This window comes from Rhinichthys klamathensis, unplaced genomic scaffold (genome assembly GCF_029890125.1).
Source record: "Rhinichthys klamathensis goyatoka isolate OS25496 unplaced genomic scaffold, OSU_Roscu_1.1 h1tg000206l_1, whole genome shotgun sequence".
NCBI classification, from domain to species: domain Eukaryota; kingdom Metazoa; phylum Chordata; class Actinopteri; order Cypriniformes; family Leuciscidae; genus Rhinichthys; species Rhinichthys klamathensis.
The window spans coordinates 1,604,248-1,627,453 of NW_026606731.1; the positions used below are offsets into that span (position 1 = coordinate 1,604,248).

At 39.0% G+C, this 23,206-nt stretch overlaps 1 protein-coding gene across 1 annotated transcript in view; it reads left to right on the plus strand.

Moving 5' to 3' along the window:
- Positions 1–23,206, plus strand: part of grik4 (glutamate receptor, ionotropic, kainate 4) — a 424,662-nt gene that overhangs the window by 120,497 nt on the left and 280,959 nt on the right. Inside the window, exon 2 of the mRNA XM_056263373.1 lies at positions 3,821–3,970. The gene's annotated coding sequence lies outside the window, so the exon portion shown is untranslated. The remainder of the gene's footprint in view (positions 1–3,820; positions 3,971–23,206) is intronic.

Consider the following 23,206-nt stretch of genomic DNA (forward strand, 5'->3'; position numbering starts at 1 on the left):
AAGAGTTTGCTTCTGAAGCCTAATGAACATATCTGTAAATTAAAAATGTTTGATTGGGGGAAACAAAATGTTTACTAGTCAGACAGTGAATGACATGTTCTTCAGTAGATGATATGGCTCCCCGGTCCCGCCCCCAAGAAATTTCAGGAGTGTTTCTGAAGCCCTTCAATCAGACCGCACATCTCCAGAACCTGCCACGGAGAATTTGAGCTGATTTCATCTCCAAACCTCAGACACTTTCCTTTCAAAGCCCTGTTTATGCCTGTCAAAGCATATATAGCTTTCCTTCATTTAACAGAACTGCTTGGCATCAAAAAAGCCAATCGAACGGAAGCCATTTGATTTATGGAATGAAGTCTCTCCTTCTACTAATCTGACTAAATGGACCAGCAAAATAAACATCCCAACTTATTCACTGTGGAGCCACTGAATAAATTCTTGATGGTCCCACGCAGCCAGAAGATTCTCCCCACGGCGGCGTGGACATGAATTTTCCTCCTCCTTGAATATCACAGCTTCATTACTTCTATAGTGTTGTATTATATGGTCTGCTTTCCCCGTCATCCCACACTGCTGTCTCCTCTCCAGCCCCTCAGCCATTGGCATAACTTTTTATCTTTTGTGAGTGCAGGGACAATCGGGATACTTCATTGACTCTGATGTGTTTCCGCTGGTGGTTCGAGGTATAGAGGAAGTGAAATGGTGACAAAGAGAGAGAGATAGAGAGTCAGTCCCCAGTGCACTTGTCTACATTGCTGAGTGGGAAGGTGGCACTGCGGGAGCAGTCAAACGGTGTCACTGTCTCACTCCTGCCTGTGGATAAAGGACATGCTTTATGCCTTCAATCTCCTTAAACTGTTTTCATGTGAGAGAATTTTCATTTGATCTATCAGATTGTGTGCGTGGTCTCCCCGAAACTTCTAAATGGATCTGCACCTCTGATCTTTTTGCAGTTACGCATAGACAAATTAATACTTTTTTTGGCAGGGAAAGAACTTTGAAAATTGTTTTTTGGGAGGACAATTAGGATTCTCCTTGGAGACCTGACAAAATGTCAAAGATTAAAGAGAGTACCTCAGGATATGGTGGTTTGTAAATAAAATTAGAGCTTTTTAAAATTTGAATAAGATTTTGTGGTTCAGTGTGGAGTAATGCTAACAAAAAAAGTGCCATAGCATTATCTTGAAGGGCCATATACCAAATATCATAGTACATAAATATGGTAATTAGTAACATAAAGCATGGTATATCAAAGCATGGTTAAATAATCTGGTAAGACAAGCTAGTTTTTGATGGATTGTTGAAGCCTAACATTTGTCAAACTTGTTTTTACTTCAAAAGTTAGCATAACTCACACTCTTTGTGTTAATATTGTGTGCCATACTGGTTAACAAGCCTGGTAATAATAGAAATAGTAGTAGTAATATCTGTCTGCATGTTTATCTTATATTATATATACATTTTCTTATTAAAGTTATATAAAATATAATATTTAAATATTAATTTATATTAATATATCAAGAAGCCAAGTATAAATGGCAAAAAAAAAATCACATGAAACGCGATTTGAGCTACATTCATATGTGGGTTGAAATCCTATTCAAATCACATTTCTACAAAACAATTTATTTGACTTTCTCACGTAAGACGTAAATATGTCAAACGTTGTAATAGGAAACATGCTAAAAGTCGCTGCAGAAACAAGGTTGTGTTGTTGCAAGTGCAAAACGAACAGAAATTTACAATAGCCTATAAATGGAGACATGTTTTGAGACCAGTGGAGATGACAGCATGGAATAAAGCCTACATATTGTCATGTTGTATATTAGTCAAATATTTATTGCAAACTCCTCCTTGTTGCTGTTGCTATTGTTGTTGTTGTAGTTTTTGGTGTATGACTTCCAACGCAATGTCATTGCCATAAAAACCAATGCAGATATTCCAGAAAACGAAAGAGAGCCAGTACACAAATAAATTCTGAACTTGAACAGTTATGGCAGCTATCTGATAAAATAAAATAAACATTGAATATACAAAAAAAGTTTGACATAATTGGCTAGTCACTGGTTCTGCATTTTTTAGAGCAGTGAGTTAGACTGGATTACATGACTGTTTTGATACTATACAGGCCATTAGCTGTCCACAGTTAGCATGTGGGTTTTAAGAGCTGTTACTGTATACTACTGTATAAACTTAGATACTCTGATTAAATGGGAATGTTAAATGTAAGAGGGCACTTGCGTAAGCTTGGCTCTTTAGTAAGTCTTACTTATAACATCTCACAGGTGGGAGCTGTCGGGAATCCTCAGGTGGTTGTGATGCTAGTGTTAAATGATTGGGTCAACATAAGAAAGAGTTTTAATCCTCATCTGAGAAAGGGCAACATTAGCATGCAGTGAGGTTACATTAATGTTCATCTTGTAAATTACATTTACTTTCTCATTTAGCTTAAAATGATCTGGCAATATTGTGCAGAGGCATGTTTAGAATGCTAAGGAGCATCAGATTTCTCTGTTGAGGACAAGTAACAAATCCATTTAGATCCACACATGATTCACAAATAAGATGAGACTTTGACGTGTACTTCTTTTAAGGCAGTGAGATTTAAGGTCGCATGTTGCCCCTCACGACACAAAGTTGAATGGCAGACAGATAAAATATGCACAAAAACATCAGAGCTAGGAAATTTCATGCTGAGGCAGTGGAGAGGGAAAAAGATTAAGCAAGGACAATTTTAAAGCAAAAGCTACATATAAATAGTAAGGAAATGAAATAATAAATTGTACTATTACTCAGCCTTGCTTATATGCCAGAGTCTCTCCGGATGCTAAATTTAAAGTGCTTTTTCTCCAACATTGATTGTGGAAGGTCATTTCAAGAAACAAAATACATGTATTTGTGGTTATGTAATAACTCCATGTAAGTGAAGATTTAACAGACGTGTGAAGTATTTGCATTGCTTGATTGCAAAACATGCCAGATCCTTTTCAGGGCGGGAATCCAATTTGGTTGTGCCAAGTATTTCAAGAGATAGTCGTGTCAGCATTTACTCATGTTGTTCCAAACCAGTATGCTGTATTTTTTTCTTTGCAACAAAAAAGGATAAATTGTGGAATCTTTCTTTTCAAATTCCAAATAGAACAACAACAACAAAAAACCTTGGAGAGTTGCACTATTTTTATGATACTTTATGATCATTTATTTATTATACAATATATCAGAATTTTTATAAATTATTATTATTATTTTTTATTTACAAATAATATATATTTATATAACTCATGTATTATATATATTTTTTTTATATGGGTTGTATGGTATATTTATGGTGCTTTTTGTTGTCCTTTTTGGAGCCTAAAAGACCAGGTATAATTAATTTTCGCAGTTGAGCGCTCAAGCCTTTCAAAGTATACTCCTTTGGTCGTGAGCGCAGAAAGATGCGTTCGGCGCCTGTGCACTATGTAGTGGACTTTGTTTTCAAGCACTCAAGTTACTCACACATGCGCTGTTGTACGCACACAATTCACACGGACCAATTCGCAAAATTGACTCAAACAGTGTTTGCGGACATCCACTGACCATCCTGATGACGAAAATGTAGTCACAATGACAGTGCACGGATCGTCGCAGAATGCAAATGGCAGAAGTATACTTTGGGCTTAACAGTCCCTGCTTATTTGCTGTTATATGACGAGAGCTTTGTAAGATTCATATTGACATTTTCCTTTTTTGTTGAACTTTCCCTTGTGATGCACACCAAGAGGTGGAGATACTTTATATGCATTGGCATATATACCTGATTCCCTGTCTCTTCCAACAGGTTCGTCCCCCAGAGTTTGGTGGGTTAAGGTGGCAAGTGGACTGGACTCTGTGATGTGGAGTGCTGCTCTGGATCTGAGTGCCCACTACTAGACCATCAACTTCCTGCGCCTCAAGATGGATTAGAGCTTCACGCCTCCGGAGATCAAAGGTATGAGATGTATAGTAATGAGATTCATCTCCTCTCCCTCCAATCAGACTTGCTGTAGTGTGGATGCCCTGTTCGTGTTTGTCTTGAATGCACCGTGGATGGCTATTACTGTCCGTTGAATATTTATGAATGTGCCGGAGAGGTGAAGGAGTGTTTAATGTGCTTAATTGTACTACAGACATTACATTTTTCTAGGCTCGGAAACAATGATGGACTGCAAACAACGCTTGTCTGCTTCAGCACTTAGCTTTTTGTTTGGAAACCTGCCATGTTGTGCACACAGAGCCATATGAGCTGGCCAGAATTATTGTGATTATAAATGTAGCACAGATTTATTGCTTGAGGTGAAAGAAAAAGAGAGAGGAGAACAAAGCTGCCTTGAGTCACAAAGTTCTCCAGTAACCATGGCAGCTAGTTTTTTTGACATGCATATAGCTGTCAGATCGTTTATTTGTGTCTCTTATTTTCAATTATGTTTTCATATGTGTACCTAATACATACTTAATTCACCATTAAAATGCAGAACCCTTACAAGATAAATCAAAACTTCTCTTTACAAATTTTCTTTTTAAATTCATTTCAGCGGCTTGAAAATGCGGTTTAGGAGATTGTTGGTGTTGTACAAAAGGGGGTTATTGGACAAGTCAGCGATTTACTGGAAAAAGGAAGCTCACAGAGGGAATATGAGAGAAGGGCCGGGATCATTCCGTGGCCTCGCGTACGTCCCGCTGTGCTCAGTAAAGAGAGAGAACTTCAGAGAGCTTGTATGTGCCATGTTCACACTTACAGTGATTGTATCTGAGTGGCTGTGTTTTTGGTCGCACAACTGATCTTTCTTTCTGGTAAAAAAAGTGTTTGGACTGTATACAGTAGAGTATATTGGTACCATATTGGTTATTGTTTGATTTCTTATTTTATTTTTTATTATTCTGTATGGGTTGATATTGAATATTTAATTTAATTTACATTTAGATTACCTTGCGCCATCTTGGGCTCACTTAAAGTTTTTTTTTAAAGGGATAGCTCCACCAATAATTTAAATTCTGTCATCAATTACTCACCCTCAGGTTGTTCTAAAGCTGTATGGCTTTCTGTCTTCTGTGGAACACAAAAAAGATGAAGAATAAAGTTCCAATACGAAGTTTAATGAGAATAACACAAATAGCAGCCAGACAGGCAGGGCAACACACACTAAATGCAACGGTGACCGGACAAACACTGAGTGAACCAGATGAACTTAAATACACATGGTGACTAAATAAAATCCGAACAGCTGTGATGATAGAGTTAGTGTCCATAGTAACAAATGAGTGGCGGGAAAATAAAAAAAAAGTAACACATGTGACTAGAGAATACAAACTAAAAGTCCATGAAAACTAAACAAACTGAACATAACTGTGACAGTTGGTAACCAAACAGTTTTGGTTAACATTGACTCATTGCTTATAATACCTTCTTGGTAACACTTTACAATAAGGCTTCATTTGTCAACATTAGCTAACTACATTAGTTAACCCTCTGGGGTCTGAGGTGTTTTTGGGGTCCTTGAGATGTTTTGACATGCCCTGACATTTGTGCTTATTTCAGCTACTTAAAACATACCATTTGCCAACATATAAATTTGCTGTATTCAGCACAAACTCTGCTACAATAATATGTGAGCAAAATGGATGTACATGTTTGCATTTTATGTAAAAAAATATTATGCGTGGTTAGTACGTTTTGGTGAAAAAAGACTTAAAATCATCACTTAACACATCCTTTCAAAAAAACAAACATAAAAAGACCAAACTTGGTTCAAAAAGGTAAAAAAAAACTATCACAGGTTAAAAAAAATTAAGCAGCACAACTGTTTCCAACATTGATTTAAAAAAAATCATATCAGAATGATTTCTGAAGGCTGATGGTTAGTTAGGTAGCGGTACATCTCACTGATGCTGACATCTGTCCATTTATATTTGCAGCCTTTTGCAGTTGCCTTGGCAGCCTGGGCATTGGTGTTGTGGCACAGAGTTGACACAGCACTTTCTGAAAAAAATAGTTTGAATAGACCCATGGGTGAAAGTCTACAGAGCTCAGTTGCGGTCCAGTTTCCCGTGCAGGAAGGAATCGCAGTGTCTGTGGAACCATGTCAACATCGGCCTCTGTTTTCCATGACAGAGTGACTGCCTGTTGCTCGTCTGCTTGTTTGCCTTGGCTCTCTTCGGAACTGCTTGGACATGTTCATTGTCACATCTGTTATAAATAAGAAGAAAGAAAAAGTGTGAGCATGGTGATAACACAATCAAAGAAACTGTATTATTATCATTATCAATCACTAATTGCCATGGATAAAAAATTTTTTTTTGTAATTTCACACAAGAATAGGAACTTTTACATTATGACGATGTAACCACAATTAGGCTACATTACATATGTAAAATATTACATCTATGCACTTACTCAGTATGATTCTCGATCGCACTGAGAACTGAACTCTCAGTGCCCTTAGCTGAGGACAGAAGGAGAGCATGAATGCAGCCATATTCCTAAAAAAACAAAACAAAAAAACTGTTAGCACATTATCCAAAGTAAACTGATGGACAATTAATGGGTATGGATGCACAATGTATGTATATATCTGTTGATGGATGGAGAAACATCTATTGATGGGCCGTATAGACCGCGTCACCGCGAGTATCTGTTTATGGCCCATATAGACGCACGCATTTACTGATACACTCAATGAACGGATCGTTCGCGAACGACACATCACTACATTTCAAACATTTACACATCTATTCACAAACATCTGTGCATAAGGCAGTATTTACGCATGATAAGTAGTGTCATAGACTAACCAAAACTGAACATTTATATATAAAAAAATATATTGTATTTAGACAGTATCACATATTTTACCGGAGGGTGAAACATATTTCTCTCAATCACATTATATAACCTATATGTAGTAGGCTAATATCACATTTAAAAAGTTTACACGAGCGTATAGGCCTACACGAATGTTAGGGATATTGTGAGGTAATCTTTCCTATGTCAAAAGCTAGCCAAAACTAGGCAAAATATAGTCTGAAAATTCATTTGAGCTCTATATGATCAGAAAAGGAATTATATAACACTAAACAACTTACTCCGAGCTAGTATCCTCGGCGGGGTCAATTTGTTCTTCAAAAGGCAGCCGTTCGTCGTCCGAGGTGAATTCTTCCCCGTTGTCCAGAATCATCTGAAGGGGTAGCGTGCTGCCATCCTCAAAACGCGATGAACTATCAGTGAATCTGATGAAGAAACTTCGTGTTGTTATGGCATTGATCGGGGGGCGTGCCACGCGTGCGATGCATAGATCGCCTATTTACCATGTGAAAAGCTCTGGGGGCATGGCGGCCTCAGCTAATTAAAGATAATGAAGGGAGAACGAAAAAACTGTACCTCTCCTTGGTTTCAAACGGATTACATAAACTGGAAATATTTTTTTTTAAAATAAATTACTTCATTTAAAAGAAGAGAATTTCAGCTTCATAAAGAGAAATCTCTCGTATCTCTGTGACAAGTATTGACTGAGTTACAGTTAATTTTTCGGACGCGTTTCAGAATGGACCTCACTGACAGAGAGAAGGGAAAACGCGCATCATGTTTATTTTTCTATATTTGACGAAAAGCACAACACTTTGTTTTTATTGTGAGTACCCACAAAAAAATAGACACTTAACAGGATCTAATGATGTCAGTGTTTCCCCTAGGATTTTTTTTCAGGGGGGGGGGTTGAAAAAAGTTTTTTTTCAACTTTTTTCAGTTTTGATGATAATTTATTTGGATTAGTGTTAGTATTATTACATTGGGACATATCTAAATTCTACTGTACAACGGTAATATATTTCTGTCAAGTTAAACCGAACTTTTATTTTGACGGGTTGCCGTGAAGACCTTTTGAGTTTGTGTGTTTGTCATAATGATAGATTTTCTCAAATGAAGCGGTTAAATGATCACGAAGTGACTTTCGGAGTGGATCTAGAGCCTGGAGAGGCTCCCCAAAACAATGGTAGGGGAAACACTGCATGTACAACACTTATATGTAAGATCAAAATCAACAGAGTAATTTGATTCTCTTTTGCACTGATAAGAAAAAAATCGAGCTCGTCGCGCCGGCGCGACGGCTGACCCCAGAGGGTTAACATGAACTAACAATGAAAATTACCTAACATTAACAAAAATGATAAAATGCTATAAAATATATGGGTATTTAGCTAAAGCATTAACTAACATTAACAAATGAGACCTTGTAAAGTATTACTATCTTTTATGTTCCACAGAAGACAAAAAGTCCTACAGGTACGTTACGTTTGGACACGAGGGTGAGTAAATAATGACAGATTTATAATTTTGGGCTGAACTATCCCTTTAAGAATGTTACAGGTAACATTGGACAACATGCATTTTCATGTTTTACTCCAATCTGTAGTCATCGCATAACTGCTCATTTGCATAAAGTTATACTTTTCTTATCTTTGATACAGTGCTGGACATGCCCACATCACCATCACGTCACTCATGGTGCTTAAAATTGGCAATACTTATTGAAACTTAGGGCGTTTTCACACCTGAAAGTCCGCACCAAGGTCCGAACCAAAGTTCACGTTTTGATACATTTTATACTTTCAGAAAGTTTTGCTTTGGTTTCACACTGCAATTATGCGAGCGCACTAAATAACTTTACGTAACATACTTGCGTCCAATGTTCCCTCTATTTTTTTTTCTTGCTGAGCAAAACTTTTTCCAATTGGGCGGACATTTTTTGCCACCTGAGCAAAAATATTCTTTATACCTGACCTGTACAGCATACGTAGAAACACAATGGTTTCGACATTCAGTTGTAACTTTTAACTTGAATGTGCCATTTCTATTTTATTTGACCCTTGATGTAACTTATTCGTATTAAATCATATTTTCGAAAAACAAGCAGTTAATTAAGAAGTCACTGAAAGCACATTTTAGGTTACCTGATATTTTTTTACAGTGCTGTTAACTGTACAGTCTTTACCAAGAAATCCTATGAAAAATAATTTACAACATCTTCTGCAGGACAATTCAATTCTTTACAATAATAGAATACTGTATAGTATGAAAGAAAATTAAGCTGTTACACTGAGATGGTTTGGGAAAACCATAAAGTGTTTTTGTACAGTCAATTCATTGTGTACAGGAAGCATTAAACCATCAAAGTTAAATGATTGTTTATTGCTTATGAATTTCCAATATTTTCTTTAGCAGGGGGTTTCAAACTTTTTAATGGCAAGGAGCCCTAAACAATACCCTTGTGAGATACTTTATTTAGGCTTATAATATAATAAAATATAGGCCTAATATAATATAATATTAAAAAACGAATTTAAGTATTTGAAGTGATATAATATATCAGTTTAAATGCTTCAATTTGTTTACATATCATATTATTATAATATGAAAACAAACTGAAGCATTTAAATAGATCTTATAGCTAAATATTTTCAAGAAAAGTGAATGTGAACTCTTTTATAATCTAACCATCCCTGAAACTCCCCCCCACACAAAAACATCTATTTAATGATGTATTTTGAATTTGCACGCGGGTGGGTGTGTAATTGTTACCGTTCTGTGTCCATCAACCGTTATTTCCACCACTTTAATCAAACCACTATTGGTTATACCAACATTATGATGTGATTTTATTTCACATGTCTTTGCGTTTCTCGTTGCCTCTCATATTGAGCTATTTGGTCCGCACACACGACTCACTGCCAATCACACGCGCTCACATCATTCTCTTTCTATGAAACCTGTAAACTGCATTCACCAGTTTTTCACTCAATAGCGGTTGACCAGAGCACTGAAATTATTTCTCACTTAAACTACAATCAAATGGATTTCCCCACACATTTTGCGTCAGTCCTCTGCGTGGCATTTTATTCTTTTCTGCGCGGCCGCCGCTTCAGAAGTGCGCGGCCGCGCACGTGCGCAGCTTAGAGGGAACATTGCTTGCGTCCTGTCATCATCATCTATGTGGGCTGCATCTTGACATTGATTGGTTTGTAAATGGACGTGCGTCTGACGTCAGCGTGTTGTCAATTCGGTGGGTAACTTTGACAACATGAATGAACAGATGCATATCGTTGCAACTATATTGTTATTTTTATGGCATAATTACCTGCAGCACCAACTATACACAAGGCTAGTTCAAATTCGCCAAATGAACATCCTCGTCGTGCGAACATTTTATCGTCGCCGGCAGGAAAGGAGGAGAAGACTGCAAGCAATCCTGCGAGCTCTGGCACCTCCATTTGGGGAGAGACCCAGGTGAACTTTTCCGGCTATGCGGGAACCACCGGAACTTCCTGTAAAAGGTCTGAAAGTCCGAACCATACAGAAATTCTTTCACACTAGAAACGAACCAAACCTTTGTTCAGTTTGATCCGGACCGAGACTACCTCTTTTCGTCTGACCAAATTTCTTTTGTTTGGTCCGGACCGTGGTCCGGTATAGGGTTTTACACCTGTAATTTTGATTCGGACCAAACTGAAAAGTCCGAAAGTCCGGACCAAACAAGGTAGGTGTGAAAGGGCCCTTAATGATTTGCTGACATACTTAGATCTCCAATGTGATGCATAGTTTTACTACTGCCTGGAATGGACTGCTATACTGTAGCTATTGCGGTCTGCTTTTTGTGTAAATGTCATTATTGGATATAACTTTCGAAAATGCATCGTTAGCTAGTAATGGCAGCACCTCATAAAGTAGTGCCAAGGCAAAACATAATTGGCTTCTCACTTGAGAAAGCTGGTCAACCCCTGCAAGACTGGAAAATAATTGCTGGCTTGCGGCTTCCAATGCAACTAACTGTTTCTTTGTCTGCTTAAATGGTTACTTCAATTTGTTAATTTTTTGTCACGTAATAAACTATATATTATATTCATAGTTACAACTACAAAACAATTGTTCTCAGCTGTTGAAGCATATGGGTTTTACGGGCCTGTTTACACCCGGTAATATCGGCGTCTCAAATGTATCTCCTAGCTGTGACTGGTTGTGAAGGGATTTTGAGGGGAAGGTCTCTGATTTATTTTTATTTTTATAAAGCTGCAAGTATCTGTCTAAATTTTCCGGCCAAAACAGGACTGATCAGCATTTACAATACATCCTGTATGGAATGTGGTAATATGTGTTTTTGACTAACTCTGAAATGAATGTTTTTTTAGTGAGTGAGTCGATCTAGGGCTGGGTGATATATTCACGTGAATATTCACAGTACATTCACAATGAGTTTGCTGTTGATTTAAAATGAAGCAATATTCTGAGTATCATGATGACTGTGATGTAATGTGCTTTTTTCAGTTGGTGTCTGTAAATGAAAATAATCACTATTAATGTTAAATATAATTCCTCTTTGGGTTCATTTAGTGAAAGCTGTCTTGATTACTAATGATTTTGATTTAATAAAATACCGTAGAGCGATTAAATATCAAGATATTAAAAGAAAAAGAAAAAAGAAAGAAGAAGTCTCTTATGTTCACTATGGCATTTCTATGATCAGAATACTGTAAAATAGTAATATTGTGAAATATTATTATAATTTAAAATAAGTGCTTTCTATTTTAAGTTATTGTAAAATGTTATTATTTTCTGTGATAGCAAAGCTGGCAATGCTGTTCTGAATCAACAGCATCATTACTCCAGTCTTCACTGTTACATGATCCTTCAGCAATCTTTCCAATATGATGTTTTTTTGTTCAAGATACATATTAGGATTCTTTAATGAATAGATTTTTCAAAAGACCAGCATTTATTTGAAATTTAAATCTTTTGTAACATTATAAAAGACTTTACTGCCATCAATTTCATGCATCTTTGCTGAATAAAAGTTTCAATTTACTTACCACAAACTTTTGAATACTGTCAAAGAAATATTGTTGTAAAACATTAAATATTGTTTCTATATCACTCAGCCCTATTATGATCACAAACTGTTTTTGACCCTTTTACATCTTTATTAGCCATTAATGCATTTTTTTTTTTGAGTAGTCGTGTCTTTGTGCTGATCTCCTCTTCTCTCTAGCTTGTCCACACTGGGCTGATTCTGTTTGGCTCTGTTTTCATGCGGCTCCTGCGCTGATGCAATAAACATGTTTGTGCGTCAGTATTCATGACCGTTGTCTCCCTCGCAGCCACAGTTTCCCTTCGTCTTCACTTCCAGTCTGCACACCTGAAAGCTTCAGATAAGCCTCACTGATGCTTGTCTGCTCAGGAGCAGATTACTTTGTAAACTGCTGGCACAGTGGAGAGGAAACAAGGGAAGGGAGGGAGGACTCGGCTGACCTAAGCAGGGTAAACGACTGCTGGACTCTGGTAAAGGGTTGTGGTGTCTGTGAGCGCTGGGTATGTTTGCGATGCCCTATGTGGCCCGACATTGACTGAGTTCAGGCCATCCTTAAAAATATTTTGGTTTGCAGTAACAGCAAAAAAAAAAAAAAAAAGGGTCGGTAGGTAGGTCTATATATTTTTTTTTCAAGATTCAATGTAAAAAAAAAGGATAATTTTGGTCATGGTGATTAGGTCGGTATGAATTTAAACAAATTTGCATATCGTGACGTCACTGACTGGGTCTTCAACCCCCATGCCTTCGGGCGCACCATTGCGAACCTCATTCTGATACAGGTTATAGACCACAAACAATTTGAAATCTTTGTAAAAAAAAAAACATATTTATTGCATTAATTCCAGCTGCATTCATTTGGAAAAAAAATAGGCAGAATCAAAAGAAAAAAAGGAGCCACTAGATTTCAATGAAAGTGGATTTTCAGAGGGAAACAAATAAATTAAAATGACTAATCTCACCAGCGCCGCGCCGACCAATAAAACAGCGCGTTTGGCACCATTCGTTTACATTTGACCCTGTTACAAGCCCCCTTTCTGGTCTAGGGGCAGGAAAGGAGGGTAACAAAAAGTTGCAGGGAGAGAGTGAGAGATTTGACCCATAAACATCTGCTATTATTAACGGAAATCAGTGTGGTCAAATAGCTAGGCGCATTGTAGGAAACTATAGGCCGATTAAGTAGTCCTGACATATTATGGAATGGTCGATTTTCTTTTGTGCAATTTAGTACATTTCGGTATGGGATGTGCTGTTTTATTGGTCAACGCGGCGCTGGTGAGATTAATTCGCGCCGCTCTGACCATTGGCTGGCGCAAGCAAACACTTCTCCTGCGCTGTCGAGTCTGTCGCGCTCGCGCGTCTCGGTCCATTGAGCCACGCAGATTACAAGTCAGCACAGCGCGAACTCTGTAACACACCGCGCCGTTTCGTCCCCCTTTCGGTGTGTTTGGCTTCCCACACTTATGTGTGTTTGTTTGTCAGAGCCTGCAGTTGCTGTGTGACGCGCGTTCGCGGTGGGCATGTCATGACGAGCTGGACGGGCTCCGAGAAAAGGCCGTTAACATCGATTCCCTATTTGACCATTAAGAATTTCGAATAATGAGCGACTAAATGTAGGCTCATACAGACGTATTTCACAAGCAGCCGCGCCGCAGCCATCATCACCGAGCGCGAACCATTGACAGTGAATGAAACGAAGCGAACGCACAGGCCATAGTGTGACATGCGTAAACCAATGGTGTAAACATAATCATAATGGATGACGCCACGGGTTTTTATTTAAAAGAAAGAACGTAGCCTACGCAATTTATATTCACAATACTTACTATAATAAATGTATATTATTTTATTGCATTTGTATTAGTTGTTTGAAGAGTAAAAAAAAAATCGGTCGGTCTTAATGCAAGTTTACAACCGGCAAGTCGGTCGGACTAAAAGGGGAAAAAAATAAATAATTGGGTCGGTCCTAATTTGACAGGGTCGGTCGGGTTACGGCAAACAAGAATATTTTTAAGCATGGCCTCACTGACTCTTCTTGAATGCTGTAAATTCAGCTCTTTTACTGCTGCCATCACACCTTTCCACAGCTGTTGGCTCCTTAAGGCCAATTTATACTTCTGCGTCGGGTGCGCGCAGTAGGTACGGCGTAGCATACGCACAGACGCGTACCATACGCCGTACCCTTCGCCGTAACCTGATGCGCACCTCCTCAAAAATGTAACTACACGTCGCGACGACGCGGACCGCAAGATCTGTGATTGGTCGGCTTGGGAGCATCGCGTTTCCTCCTGTGTATTTCCGGCGTGTTCTTCTGCACCGCCCGCCATTTTTAAATTCTAAGTACAGCGAAACTGTTAAAAAAAAAATAAAAAAAATTACCTTTTCCACCTCGATAAGCTCCAACTCCAACATGATCTGCTCTCTTTCAGTCGACATTGCTTGTAGTAACCTAAACTCAAAACAGCCGCGAGGAATCTTCTTCTTCTTGCCGCGAGGAATCTAAACACAGTGGAACATTAAAACCCTCCGCCGCCAACTAGCGTTTCGGCGCTGTACTGCAGAGCAACGCAGACCTAAACGCAGAAGTATAAATGCTCATGACGGCGTCGCCTACGTGCGTAGCGTACGCCGTACACTACGGCGTACACTCGACGCAGAAGTATAAATTGGCCTTTATGCCCCAAAGGGGTGAGCTTTGTTGTTAGATCATTAAAGGTGAGAGAAAAAGAGAGGGAAAAAAAGTTCCAAAATCTAGTGAGCTGCCTTGCCGCATACCGCCAAAATATTGCACCTAAACTTAACTAAACTTAGAGTTTAAATAAACTTGGTTTCTAAGCTAACAGCACAATGCATCCTAAATATGTACCAAATATATTTTTTCCCTCACCAGGACTCTCTATTCAGAGAGTCCACCACTCACTGTTCTGTGATAGAATACACAATGCTGTCTTACAATGGGCTATATGCACGCATAAGTTCCGCATTTGACGCAAGGATGCTCGTCAGTTTCCGGTTGGGGAGATTAAAGCGGAGGAAAACCGAGGAAAACGGGATTATGGCAGAGTCTTCAAAATTTACTGTCCTCCCGTCTTTGAAACGAAACTTTCATACGTTTAGATGTAATTTTATATATAGTTATGTTTATTTAATATAATTTTAAAAAGAGGAATAAACACAACGAGGTGTGTCTGTTTTGTCAGTTTTTGTGACTAACGCTTCTTTAGTATAACCATGGAGTATACAATTCAATATAAATTCTCGGTATTGCATTGGACTCTATGATCGGCGGAAGTTATCGAGCATCCTTGACCTTCACCGGAAATACCGCCGTGCATAGAGCCCATTGGGCTAAAATGACGGGTCTTAGGCATCATAATTAAAAAAGGTAACATTTACTGAATTTATATTTATTGCTGTTTTGTTCTGCCATGTTTAATGTCAGACAGTAATCTGGATTTAAAAATATATATTTATTTTATTTAATTGCGAACCATCTGCGTATAGTTTTGTAAGTATCTACTGTTCAGTAATAATAAAAAAAGAAAAATACTTTTATTCAGCCAGGATGCATTAAATTGATCAAAAGTGATTGTAAAGACATTTATAACGTTACAAAATATATCTGTTTCAAATGAATGCTGTTCTTTCTTTGCCATTACAGGAATAAACTACATTTTAAAATATACTAAAATAGAAAACTGTTGTAAAATTGCAATAATATTTTATAATAGTAATTATTAAACAAGCAATTTATTGGAAACAAATATTGTAAAAAGTGCTGCGCTAATACATTTGAATTGACCTGAAAATGTTGCTTTTTTGAGGTTTATTGTCACGGGTGGGTTGCGGAGAATGGAGCGAGGACTCAAGTGCTGAGGTGAAGTAGTGTTTGATTAAGTAAAACATAAATCAAACAAACAAACAAAGGATATCCAGGTCTCATGAACTAATTACTAAATCCAAGAACATGATATGGCAGGCACAGACCTACACACAACTCAACACCCATAACATTGACAACAAACGAGCACAGGACAGCTAACACAGGGAGACTAAATAGGAAGGCAAACAAAGAGGGTAACGAGGGAAAGCAGGTGGAACAAATAACCCAGTAACAAGGTGGGAGGGGCTAGAATATCTACAAGAGCACATGGCACACAGAGAACCCATGACAGCCATGCACTCACAGTAAACAAGATCATACATAAACACAGGACCAGGAATGTCACGGCTCTGTCACTAAACCAAGAATAACCAGAATAGTTGTGACAGAACCGTGACATTTATACACATGAAACATTACTATAATATTGTGCAGAAAAAAATCTGTCTACATTTTCGTCTATGTTGCCTTTTTTAACGCCAGTGTGCATTGTGTGCATGTGACACAAATTTATACTTTGAGGTTCTGCTGAAGTTTCTCTTGGGCCGCACTCCGGCTTTCATCGTGACTGGCACCGCATCAGTTGGGCCGCATTGGTATTCAGCACGATTTGCTCTTGTTTGAACAGCAATGTGTGCTAAGTTGTTCCAATATTTGTCTTTCTTGCTTTGAGAATGTCCAGCTGTTTTGCGGTACCAGAGGAATACAAAACCGTACAGGTCTGAGGGCCGACCCATTCATGTTTTTCACACATCACACATCGATGGAGAAATTAAATTATTGGATATGCTGTTTGTGTCTTTTGCAGAGGAAATATATAGGCCTAGTCAGCCGTGCGTATCAGCGTGGTTATGTGAGGATAAGGTAGATTCACTTACAGCTGTCCGTGCAGACAGCGCTCTCTAACACATTGTGTATGCGTTTTGAATGCAGAAAGACCCCTATGCAATAAGCACAGATCCTGAACAGAACCTTCACCTCTAGCCGCTCAAAGGACAAATTGATACATGTACAGCACTTTAGTGAAATTCAGGTGCTGTTTAAGAATTCAGTATCCAGAAATGTTTGAATTCAAGACCTTAGCTGCCTCTTCTGCCGCCTTTGAACGAGAGAGAGAATGTGGATTTTTGAAAGTGTAGTAAAGTAAAGCAACAAAAGGAAAAGGTTACTTTCTTCCTCAGAGATTAAACTTCTGTGCAAATATGAAACATATTTTTAATATGAAAATGTATCATACTGTGTGATCATACAGTCATCAGTGTATGTATGTACTATATATATATATATATATATATATACACAGTACACACATGTACATGTATTTTTCACACAGTATGATCTAGATCTGTATGCATTTCTTAAAGGGGTCATCAGATGCAAAATTCACTTTTATATGATGTTTGCATATAAATGTGTCTTTGCAGTGTGTGGACACAACCACTATAAAGCCTAAACACTCTCAATAATCAAGCCGTTTGGATTTTCTGAGCACTATGATGTCATAATGCTCATGCTCCGCTCACGACCACTGACGGATCGTCCCGTATTAGCATATTTCTGCCCTCAGCCATTCGACACCCCCCATGGAAGAGAGGGGTGGGGTGAGCAGTTGCTCATTATCATTTAAAAAGACATGGACCGAAACGGGTCGCTCTGTTTTTGAGGAGGTAAAAAGGGTGTTTTACACAACCATTGAGGAATTTTAACCAAAGTATGTTACAAACTTTACATGAACACCCTAAAGAATCATACCAACTTGTGGAAAATGGGCATCCGATGACCCCTTTAAAAAAAGTACTTCTTTTATATTTTGATAAAGGGGTTTCTCACAAGGGGATCATCATACAGTATTTAGGTGTCTTTGGCATGTCATTAAATGGGGTAGCATTAAGATTTTTCTTTATTGCTATTAAGGGGCTAAACCTGTTAATTAGAATCGGTTTCCTTTTTTTTGTCATGTAGCTTATCTTGTTTCCTGTATATGGCTGTCAAAGCTCTACAGGCATAGTTACTTGTAAGATTGGCACTTCAATAAACTGTGACAGTAAAATCACCTGAAAAATATCTATAGCACTAAACTCTATTTATGAACGTGAAACGGACTTGAATTGATTAAAAAGTGTAATATGAGGTATTTTTTGGTTTGGACTGGAAACAGAGTTCTTGTATGCATATTACAGCAGATTTAGAAGATGAGTTGGCGATGAGGCCAGCTGTGTTGTTATGGCCTGGTGCTATAGTGCCGATCCAGAGGGTCTTAGTTGGCAGTGCCAGTGTACCGTGAAGGTTGGCACTGGTGGTTCGGTGCTGCCTTTGTCATTCATTTCCAATTGGTTGAAGCCTTTCTCTCTAGATAGAAGTCCTGAATGGTGTAGCATATGGGTGGTGAGAGGCAGCAGGCTGGAGAAAGAGTTGGTTAATCAATTGTGCATCTAATTGTTTTATGCACAGAAACACATTAAGCTCAGAACTCTTAATTGAATAATGGATGTCCCTGCTTCACTGCAGCTATTTCACCGCCGCTCAAATCAGCTCTCGGTTAGCTAGACAACGGAATTTGAACTCGTCTCCTGCCTTTGTGTTTTACCTGTTCTCTGCTGCGATCCAGAGCTGAGCTGTGTTAAGAAAGTCCGCCGTGAACCGAGACCACGTGAGTGACAGACTCTTATCAGCGGGCAAGCTGGCCGATGAGAGTTCAGTGAGGGTCAGCGTGAATTAAAGAGCACCTAATTAAAATGTCCCGAGTACAAGCCCGCCGCTGCTTCGTTTATCTCCTCACGCAGCCGCTGACGGAGATATGTGCTACAAATAAAGGAGGGCCGCAGTATAAATTCCAAGTTCAACAGCATCTGATAGCCGATGCATTGAACTCCCTCCACCGTTTGTGTGTTTCTGACTTGAATAATGCTGGAGTCTCATTGTCCACTGCTATGACCTTTCCCCCCTCCGTCTTATTCACAGGATGGGTGAGAGCTCTGTTTTCGAGTGTTGTATCCCTTAGAGTCTTAGAAATAATTAGCCTTCTGCTTCTCAGAGGTTTTTTGAGGTCCAGTTAACAAACTTTAGTTTTTTCTTCCCATCCATGACAGATATCCAGCATGAGGAATCATTATTTTTCTTCAGTTTCATTGCTACATTAATCCGGATACTTTTGAAAATGGCATTTTCGTTTCAAAACGCTCTCCGTCCACACTAGCGTTTTCCAAAAGTTTCTCATCCGCACTAAAACGTCGGAGAATGCTAAATTCGAGATTGAACAGAGAAAATTAAAGTTCTCATGCTATTCTTCTGCCAGGATTGTTTTATTTAGCAAATATCTTACCATTCACCGATGCGCTCAGGTCGCATTCAACCACCATTATATGTTTGGTCTAAAACGCAACTCCTCTCGTGTTTTGCCACAGGACAGCAATTGCGAGTAAATTTTTGGTCATCTTTGCAGGTGTTACAAACTACTCCGAAGGTTGAGGATCCAAATGCATTTTTATTGAAAGGGTAATCCACAATCGTAGTCGAAAACAGGCAAAGGTCATAAACCCCGGGTAATCAGTCCAAACAATAACAAACACAACAAGGCAGGGAACACGGGCAAAAGAGTAATCCACGGAACAGGCAAAAATCCAAGAACCAAGAGACAATGAAACCAGGGAGAATGCTCAGAAATGCAGTATAAACACTAAAAAACTTCGCAGATAATGAATGAGAAAACCAGGTGTATGGGGTGAGCTAAACAAGATAATGAGACACAGGTGAATGTGATAATGGATGAAGAGTCCGGGCAGTGAGTTATGAGAGATGTAGTTTGTGAGGGAATGACAATAGTCTGATGTGGAGTGCCCTCTGGTGGCTCTCAAGGGCACTCCAGCTGGTGACCGTTACAGCAGGACTGTAATACGAAGAGTGTACAAATTATATCTTTAGCAACAGTGTGACAGTGAATAGCACATAACAGGCACAAAAGCTGTGTTCAATATGCATCACATGACTTTTCAAATGTATCCCCTTGGGAAAGCGTTTTCAAAAAGCTCAGTTTTTCCATACTTGTACTGAGAAGCAGATATAAACCGGCTTTTGGCAATGAAAAGAAGCATTTCTGCCAAAATGAAAAAGCTTGATATTTTATCGTTTGGAAATGAAGATATAACGAAACATTGATGTTGTAATTTTACAGTTGGAATACTGTAAATAATTTAAATACTCTTTTATTTTACAAGGAATGTAAGAATTTGCTCCCAGTTGACTTGGCTAAATTAACATGCTAGCTGTTTATAGAAACAGTAGTTGTTTGGGGCACTTTCTGCAGATTGCTTTTTGACATTTATCATTGATTTTGGGTCTTTACATACACCGCAAGTGAGCTAATGGTTGTTTCTTGTAAAAATCTTGGTTCTATGAGAGTTTTGTCTCATATCAGGCTGTCATTACAAGTCTCTAGGAGGCAGTTGTTGGTAGTGAGGAGGGAGGAATGAGTCAGTCTGGAATGGGTGGTCCATTGTGATGTGAGGACTGCTAGTAAGAGTAATGAAACTCAGCCAAGCAGAGGAATCTAATTGATAAAGAATTTGGCCAGTAGAGGCATCAGTGAGCAACCGTTCATTTTAACACATCCAGTACAAGTATGTCCCTCTCTTTCCTTGACGTTTTTTTTTTTCTAATTTCTTTTAACTTTCATTTTGTTTTTATCTTTCACACAGATTTTAAAACGATTAAAAAATACTGTATTATTCATGCCAGGCCAGTAGTTGGCGAGGTCACTTTGTAAAGAAAAACGAAGCGCCTATAGACTAAACACGTATTGCGCATGACATCACCATTTTCACAAATGCGCGTTTTTGTAGTTTACACACAGACATCGTTTTCAAAAACTCGCGTTTTTAGGCCCCCAAACCGTCGTTGTCATGTAAATGAACGGCCAAAACACATCAAATGTTTTTAGTTGAAAACTGTGTCATGTAATTGCCCCTGAAAAACACTCCAAACTGCCATGGCAACCTCCCACAACCCCCTCACATCATGGCATCGGGTTTTTCAGGGAACCGAGTGACCGTCTGGCACTCCAAGGGCACAAATGGATAGCTCTAATTTTACTGTGAACAAACTATCTCAGGCCTCAAATAGATCATTTTACATCCCCTCTTAAAGTATGATTACCTGCCACTTGCTTCAGAAATCCATAAATCTGGATTTGTTCCATTGCATTATGACTTGGACGGTGTCCGAAGAGGGGTGGATCACAAAGCCAGAGGCGACAGGTGCAATAGCTCACGGAAGACAGGCCATGAAGTAAAGAAATGAAAGCGCCATATCCCACAGCAGATGATCAGTCGTCAATGAGTTTACTGCATCCTGATGCTCCAGCCCTTCCCTCTACTTTACATGGACCTCCAGCTTCTCTTTTTACACTTCTTAATAGTACATTAGCCAGGGCGAAAGATGATCAAGTTCCGATGTATTGCTCCCCCTCCTCAGACTGCGTCTGTTTTTTGTTTAAACACAATATTAGATTCTCATTTTCTTAAGCTGAGCCCACAACTCCTTCCTTATCATCTGCTGTTAATGACTCGCATGAGAAATCTCGACGTGCAAAATGAAACCCCACGCGCTCGTGTTCTTCACCCACCCTTTCACCCCGGCACTCGGCGAAAGCTCATAACATGCATGACTTCTGTGAAGCCAAAATGCATTTTTCCCATTTTCAACCGAAACGTCCCTCCCTATCTCGGCTGCGATGATCAAATACCTTTATGTCTTCCATATTCTTTCGTTCACATTATCAAATTGAGTAAGTCAATCTAATAGGCACATGGGGAAGTGTGGTGACACTGCAATCAGATTAGAGGCGCAGCAGGGAGTGGAACCGGAGAATCTAATATTGCTTTGTGTGGAGCGTTCGAGGCCCGGGTAATGCATCTCTCAGAGACCCGTGGCCCAAATGAGAGACGTGCCAGCCTGCAGAGCTCCTTGGAGGAGAAATGTTCTGCTTAACACAGAATGTAAGACGTATCCTGCATATATGCCATGCCAGTATGTTTTAGGCATTGGTCTGTTGGGAAAGACAGTTCATAACGGCAGATTCAGATTTATTATGTTATTAACATGTTGCATGTAGGAGGCCATATAGGACTGAGCTTTTTCCCCTTTATTATTGGAGGCATAAAATTAGACATCTTCATAATGCAGAAATATAATTGTATGTGGTATTTTGTTCGACAGTACTGCAATGAAGCTACATAAAGACATCTGTTGCTTTATTGAAAATAATGATGTGGCTTTTATCTCTTTTTCTGTGTTTGTTGGAAGACCATCTTTGGTTATTGCTTTGTCTCCTGCTATTTGAAAACATTTTACAGCCCGTCATGGTTCCTCCTCTACACCCCTAGGCATGTACCCATATGGTTAGAGGCCCTGGTTTTGCTGGGATTTACTAAAATGTACTGCCATAGGGATATTTTACCATACCCTCATGATTCGGTGTTTTTTTTTTAGATAAACGGTAAAATATAGTTTAGTGGTCATCATACTGCCAAATATTTAACTGCAGAATTCTGCGATTGACCAGTCATAATCAAGTATTCCAGAGAGCTGTGGTATAATCAGAAATATTTGAAGGATCTTGCCTTTGGATTAATCCAAATTTATTAATCTTTTAGCCCATGTAGTGCACCATCTCTCCTCATTGAGTGTGTGAGAGAGAAACGGAGCGAAATGTCAGTGTGGAAAGACCTGTGTTGAGTTTGGCTGAGGTGGCATGAGGACTGCCATCATATTTGGCTTAACTCCTCTTTATCTACACAGTGGCACTTGCATTAATCACAGCAGGGGTCTGAGACTCAGTTCACATGCCATAGTATTTTAGGGCCAGGAGACAGTGAGAGAGATAGCTGGCCATCCAACCGTCCAGCCGAACAGATTGAGAAACCAACAGACGACAGCAGCCAGAGCAAACAGGAGGAGAGCTGGAGCTCCGGTGGGAATGTGGGACAGTGAGGGGCGAGCTCAGACCCGCAGTGCATCTGTGTACTCCGCTGCTCTAGATTAGTTTAGAGGCAGATCACTTGGACAGAGTTGAATGCTCTGAAATGCTGGAGCTCCTGGTGTGCTGCAGGAAATGGCCCTGCTGTTAGTAGCAATTCAGTGACCCCACAGTGAACATCTCTGTTGTGATGGATAGAGCGAAATTTAGCCCTGTCTACATTTTAAAAGCACATAAAAGCATTGTAACAGTACACTTATTTGGTGTACTGTATGTCTGAGGAAACAGATTCATTTTAGCTACTCATTGATTGGTTGTCTCAGCATTCTGTTTACTGACATCTGATACATATTATGTACACTGTAAAATTGTACACTGCAAAAAGATTTTTCAATGTTGTAAATAAAGATTATTGGAATATGTTGTACATGAAAATACTATTTCAGTCTTTCTACTAAACTTCATGTTTAATTCATTGTG